Below are 7545 nucleotides of genomic sequence, written 5' to 3'. Positions count from 1 at the left end.
TGCTTCACGGATTTGCATCATGCATTGTGTTCTGCATTCTGATTGGCTAAACAGTCTCTCCAGTACAGTAGTCATTTGTAAAAAACGTTTATACAGTACTTTTATTTGTTAAACAAATGCTTGGGCCTGTAAAAAGGTTTTGTTCTTTGGTTTGAATGTATTATGGAGCATTTCATTGTATAATAATTGTAAAAAAAATAAAGGTTACTACTTCACAGATTTCACCTATCACGGGTTCTTTTTGGAACGCAACCCCCGTGAAAAACGAGGGTTCACTGTACTGTATTTTTCTGAAGGACTAAAAGGACTCCACCTGTGACAGCACGAGTGACCCAGACTCTGCAGACAACAGCTGACAGTTTTAAACACTTGAGCCTTTTCTTGATGTTCCTGACCCTTTCCTGAAGCTGAACAGTGCGTCCCCATGAATAATCCTCAAAATAATCCTCAGAAGGAAACACTATCATTTGCTGAAACCTTGAGGGTCCGCTCTGGCCCTGCTGAGTCCAAAACTTGTCTACGTGGACATTACTCAGCAAATAGTGTCCATGAAGAAGGTCATGGTCAGAGGTTTTATTTCTCATTTTACCTGTTTTAAAAATTATAACAGCACGTATAGGTTTTAAAACGTCTGCTCGTAATCACATGCATTACCAGCTTTTAAAATATTCTGGATGCTCACACATTTATTATTTTTTTAAAAAAGACAACTTAAAAGACACAAACAGGAGAACATGAGTCCACCCTGATTCAGTTTACTTATTACCACGCTTACCAATTGTTACTTAAAATTACCTTTATGAATAATCCCTGGTTTACAGTGTTCTCTGTCAGATCATTTTATTTATTTTATTTTATTCATTTTTACCATTTAGCCATGATTTTTATTTCCTTTTATGTTGGAAGATCCATCTGGGCAAAACTTGTTTTCTTTAACTTCCTGCCTTTGGAGCCTTTGTTTGCATGTGTACCATCTTCTTCACACACATGCTTGTTTGACTCCAACAAACCTGCAGCTACGTGTTGAAGTGAAACAGCATCAAACTCCACCGACCCGGGCCTGGGTCCATCTGTAGGCAACAAGCGGCAGGCTGCACGGCTTCAAGAATGGGAGACACAGATTGTAGAGACAGCAGACTTTTAATGGTTGACTTTGAGCACGGCTGACGCTGGGAATCATCGAGTCGAACTGTCTGAACTGGGTCATGTCAGAAGTTTTGAGATCCGACACAAAGAGGTTAGCTGGCACTTATAAAGACAAGCAAGCACCTCATTGGACTGCAGCAGTTAGAAACACAAAACTGCAAGAAAATGTGTACATTTTCACTTGACGTCATTTTACATGTTTTCTTATGTTGCACAAATGTTTCAAGTATGTCAAAAAATTACCATCAATATTTTTGTTCAAATTAGACCAGGAGAAGAATGCATAACTACTGTTACATGACATTCTCATGACAGAAGTGTGAACGTTTGACACGTGTAACTGCTGATCAACAGATGCAAGAATGTTGTGTGGTGGTGGTGCAATAATTACTGGATGCATGACAACTGAGAAATGTGGACCAGACAGGGCCGGCTCAGGCTGCTTAGAGCCCCGGGGCTACTAGAGGGCCCCCTAAGTGGATTTTATTTTTTAATTTTTTTTTAGTAATGATTTCTATATGATTCTATTTAATATTTTAAGTTCACTTTTTGCAGATTTTTGCATACATTTACATAGTTTTAATAACTATTTATTCAACTTTATATTTATTTTTAGACCATTTTACATGGTTTGAAGTAATTGTTCATTTACATTATTTAAGTATTTCCTTGATATTAAATTTTTTTATTTAATTTTATCAGTTTTTGCACAATATATTGTTATGCATCTAAGTTATTTTATCCGTTTGTTGTTGATCTTGCATTACAAATTATTTTGAACATTATTGTTGTACTTTGTAGTTCTTTGGAATCAAAGATAATATACTAGATGACACCTTTGCTGTAAAATACATTGCTGGTGGGTTGTTGTTTTTTTTTGTAGAGTTGCAATGTGTTGATGTTAGGTGGGTGAATGATCAGATTATCTGACTGTTGATTGCAGTAATCCACATTATTAGCAAAAATAGGGGGCCCAAACCAAATTTCACTTAGGGCCCCATGGAGGCTTGGGCTGGCCTTGGGACAAGATAATACGAGACCTCTCTCCAGTTCAGCAATCGTTTTTTTTATTTGATTTGATTGGATTTATTGTTCATAAATCTAATCATTTGTTTTCATCACGTTTGATGGGTATGCGTTTGCTAAGAATACTTCTGACTATTGGCCCCTCACTAATGGAATGACAGGAATGAAACAGTGTTTTATTTTATTTGCGGTATGAAGTGATTTAGGGCGGCACGGTGGTGCAGTTGGTAGAGCTGCCAAGTTTTTAACCCAGGTTAAATTGTGATTTTTATTCATGCCAAAACAGAACAACCTACTATACAGTAGATCAAATGATTTTGTCACATTAAAAACTCAAACTTTGTCAAAAATCTGTGAAGTCTTGAGTAAAAACAGTTTTAAAGTAACATGTTTATCAAAGTTCTCCCAGTCAGATGAGTTGTGTTAAAAGTATACTTGAATGACTAAGACCTACCACTGCAGACATTAACCCTTCTGTAGCCACAGTGAGGATAAAGTTTTAATTCTTAACTCACTTTGACCTCATGTCGATGCAGCAAAAAACTAATTTTTACCCTCAAGTGCTAAATGTTGATTAGTTGCTGCACAGCATTTAGTCCAAGCAGACCTGAATTAGGTAACAATTTAAAAAAATATTGTTTGCTATCAGTGAAATGAACTGAGAGGAAGTGGTTGTGTAGAGGTTAGAGAAGCAAACTCAAGATTGGAAGTTGCTGGTTCTAATCCCCCTGCTGACCGTAGCATCAAAAACAAAAAAGGTGAAAAAGTTGAATCACCCAAATGTGCCTCCACCCTCATTTTCTTCACTCTGAACCCTTGAGCAAGGTCCTTAATGCCCCATCAGCTCTCCTGTGTAGAGCAGAGGGCTGTGGTAGCTTGGTGGTCTGTGGTTGGGTCAGGAACTTCATCTGATGTAAAACAATCCTTGTAGGAGTTTGCTCGCTGTGGCAACCCCTGATCCAGTTTCCATGGAAACGGCTTTAAAAGTTTATAAAAAAAACGTGATTAATTTATTTGAGAAAGAGCATCAGGCTGTACTGGAAGTGCTACAGCTATCTGCCAATGTTGTGCTTGCACATACCCAGGTTTATATGAAAATAACCATTGTTATGTAAACCTGTTGATGGTTATAAAGATTTACAAAACTTGAACATGAACCGCTAAAAATCTGAGATTGGAGCTCTTATAAGAAGATTGTGATCCACTTTGACCTTTGCCCCTCTCTGACCAGCCACTGACTCATCAATCCAATCAGAAATGAACTGTTTCTTTAAAAACTGAGGTCACTGAAAGAAATATCTACAGCAGGTAAGATATTACCTGTTCATAAACTTTCCACAGAAACTCACTTCAAAAGGTCTGAACTATCAATTTAAATGAAATTTAAAAATTTGATAAAAAGATGGATTTATTTGTTTAGGTTTTCAAAAAATAGCCAACAAGTGTGGAATAACGTCACTGCTTTTGTTCCATCACAAAAACCCAGTCAGCATTAAAACTGATCTGCTCATATTTAGGAGCTTTAAAAAATGTTATGAAATAGTATGGGCAGACTGAAAGTGTTGTTAAATAAAATGAAGAAAAATAAATAGTTTATTAAGTAAATTCCAATTACTTGTGTAGATGCAACCAAATAACTGTCCTTTACCAAGTTCAGTCGGCACTGAGGGAACACTGCAGGTAATAATGTCCTGAGAGCGCACGCTGTAGCTGCACTCACGTAGTGACATGTAGGAGGAGATGAATGAAGGCAGCAGACCAAGAAGTGATTTAAAGATGAAAATGTACCAGTCCTGATGAGTGCAAAAACATAAACAATAACAAGCAGGTCTTTGAACACAACTCAGAAACATGGGACCAGCACATCCATCCATCCATCCATACCAGCTCCATCCCAGCTCCATACCAGCTCCATAGCAGCTCATTTCCTCTGAACGTTGTGGTTCAGGCCTCCAGGCCAGATGAACTTACTCATAATGAGATCCAGACAGGCTGTTTCAAGGCAGGCTGACGGTTAACGCTGCAGATTACTGATCATTTCCTCTCCATTGTTCATTTCCTCACACCGACTCTCCTCAGTCTGTTTACTGCCAATAAACAGCAGCAGATCTTGTGCTAAAAACAGCACGAGCACCACTGTCATCATACGGTTCAGACACTCTTTATCTCTGTCTCTCACTCGCCATCACATCTGCTGACTTCTACAGCATGTAAGGAGCCAGAACTGTGATTTGCGTCAGGAAAAGTCTGATAAACATGTCAGCAAACATAAAAGGCCTGATCTAACTGCTGTAGTAGGATGTTCCTATCAAAGCATTGCTAAAGAACAGGAAGCCTTCTGCAGTCGCACAGATATGACATGAACACACATGTTGTCATGTGCAACGTCTGAAAGGGGAAACGTGGACGAGAAAAGCAGAAGTTTCCTGAACAGAAATAAAACAAGGTAGAAAAAGCTGCGCTGAGATCAGTGAGTGGTTATTTGTACCTGCAGTGAACAACAGGCAATTTTGTAGACAAAAAGAACCGCGGGATGAAACTCACCAGGAAGAAAAGAGTGATGTCTGCTGTTAAAATTACCTTCCGTGTGGCTTCATGGTGCTTTACTCAAGCAGCTGATTCCCCGACAGAGCAGCAGCAGGGACGCATCTTTCAATTGAAACCATGCACCCCACACACTTTGACTTTTTGATCACATGCAATCACACTCCCCCTACACACACGGCCGCACAGAAGAAGAGAGAACTGGAGCGAAGCGGCAGACAGCACATGACAGGGTGTTGATAATGGGCTGACTGGCTTCAGTCTACAAGTGTCACTCTGACGTGGCAGCGGGATGGGTGCAGAAACAAACTTTGGTCAAAATAATTTACATTGTTTGCAGAAAGGTGCTTGCTCAACAACACATGCAAACCCCAGATTCAATCTGTCTCCAAACAAAAGGCTGACAGGTCTTCATAGTTTCACTCCTGTAAACCTCTTTTACTGGTTTGCAGTTTGCAGCTCTCATCTCTTCTGGCAGCTTTGGAAAAAAAAAAGTTGAATAAACACAAGTGCATCAAAATGTGCTTCTAATTCAGGAATAACGTGCCCCTCTGAAGAAGAAATTGATTTATTTGTTTAGTATAAAACAATAAATCACAAAAATGCCACAAAGCTTTTTTTTCTAATTTCCAGCCTTCTGGCATTAAGAAACAAATAAAGAAATATAACTGCTGTCATCAGTCGCAGCTGCTTTTTTTGAACGAGTAAAGAAAAAAATGTAAATCACTCAATTCTGCACAGAAAAAATATGGATCCTCTGTAATTTGCAGTTTCTGAAACAAACAGCATCAGAATAAATCCGCCAATTAGTCTTGAGTTTAGAAAAAGAGTGCTGACACCTTGGAGAGCTGTTGAACAAACAGACTGACATGAATCATGACTCCAACACACGAGATGGCTCAAACAAATTTATAGTTTAAACATAAGCATTTTTGTCTTGTGTCACGCAGCGTGTCTCTCATCCATATTCAACTTCTAACACTCACACACACACAAACCTCCCAGAATGCAAGGTGCACATCTAAGCTCAGAATTTTTTCTTCCATACTGGAATTGAATTTTTTGAAAAATCTAGCCCTGCCACCCATCAATCATTTGTTTTCGTACGGTTTGTAATCGTTGCAACAACCACAAATTGGATGAATTAGAGCAAAGTCTGACGAGCCTGCTGTACGAGTGGGAGCAGTTTGTTCTGTACCAGAGTGTGTCACCTCAGAGTGTGAGCTCATGCGAGGGGAACCTCATACTGTGGCCTTTGTCTGAATCCCAAAGACATGGACGGCTCCCACAGCTACAGCGAAGCTCTCAAGGACGTAAGCCTGTTAGATGCCACAGAAATAGACTCTGAAATGCAAAACGATCAAAAAGGCCAGCAGTTTTCTACATGTGCAGTTCTTGTCTAAAGCGCTACTCTTATTATCTTGGACACTGGTTTAAAAGACAGCTTTGGAAAATGATTTGAACAATCTGTGCATCATCGTTGAAAAAAATCTGTTTTGCTGAAAACTTATTTTCAATTCAGTTGATTTCCATGAAAGTTATAAATATGGGTCTCAACAAGGAATAAATTGCACCAACAACATGGCTGACATAGATGATCTTTTGTGAAATGTCTGAATAAAGACAGTTAGTACCTGTGAAATACAGGTAATGACTCTTAAATGTGTTCATTAAACAAACTTTTCTTCAAGCATCATCAGATCAAACCTAAAATATTAATATTTAAGCTTTAAGCTTCACGTGGAAAACCTAATAAGGAAACTGAAAGTTAAACTGCGTTTCATTTTCAGAAATAGATCCTGTCTGACTCTGAACGCTAGGAAACGCCTTGTAACTGTGACTTTCCTTCCTTCCATTGATTATGGTGATATTATTTACATGAACGCTCCTACAAGCACCCTGCAGATGTTGGATGCTGTCTATCATGGTGCACTAAGATTCATAACTGGTTGTAACTACCGTACCCACCACTGCACCCTGTATTCACTGGTTAACTGGTCATCATTAACTTCATGCAGACTCTCTCACTGGTACATTTTCATCGTTAAATCACGTCTTGGTCTGCTGCCTTCATACATCTCCTACATGTCTCTGCGTGAGTGCAGCTACAGCGTGCGCTCTCAAGACATTATTACCTGCAGTGTTCCCTCAGTGAGAACTGAACTAGGTTAAAGGACCTTCTCCTACTCCGCTCTTGTTTCCTGGAATATCTTGCAAAAAGATCTGAAGCTCTCGATCTTGGCCTCTCTAAGTGGCTTCAAAATGTTCTTGTTTTTAGTTTTGTTCCTTCTGAAGTCCACAGTTATCTCCTTTGTCTTTTTCTTCTGCACAAGCTTTGCAGAGAGTGGTGAAGGCTGCACAGAAATCTGTTGGAATCAGTCTCCCCACCATCACAGACATCTACACCTCCAGATGCAGGAAGAGGGCCACCTGCATCATGAAGGACCCCACCCACCCAGCACACACACTTTTTGCCCCACTCCCCTCAGGAAGGAGGTTAAGGAGCATTAAGTGTAGAACCACTAGACTGAGGAACAGCTTCTACCCTGATGCTGTTAGACTCATGAATCTCTAACTAGAATAATCACTGTGAAAAACCATATCATGTTGCTGCTGATCTGTTTCATGTTGCTGCTGATCTGTTTCAATGTTGATGTGTTCATGCGTGCACATCTGCTCACAGACTCATGTTCATGTTTGTGGTGATGTTCAATGTTTTATGTTATGAGTGCTTAGTGTATATTTAGTTGATGTTTTTCTTAGTTCATATCTTAGATGTTATTACTGTTTTTCTTATACATTTTATTGTTGGATGTAACTGGGACCCTG

The sequence above is a fragment of the Nematolebias whitei genome, chromosome 10, assembly GCF_014905685.2.
Source record: "Nematolebias whitei isolate Nwh7 chromosome 10, NemWhi1, whole genome shotgun sequence".
NCBI lineage: Eukaryota > Metazoa > Chordata > Actinopteri > Cyprinodontiformes > Rivulidae > Nematolebias > Nematolebias whitei.
The sequence above is the reverse complement of the archived record's forward strand: the minus strand, read 5'-3'. Positions refer to the sequence as shown.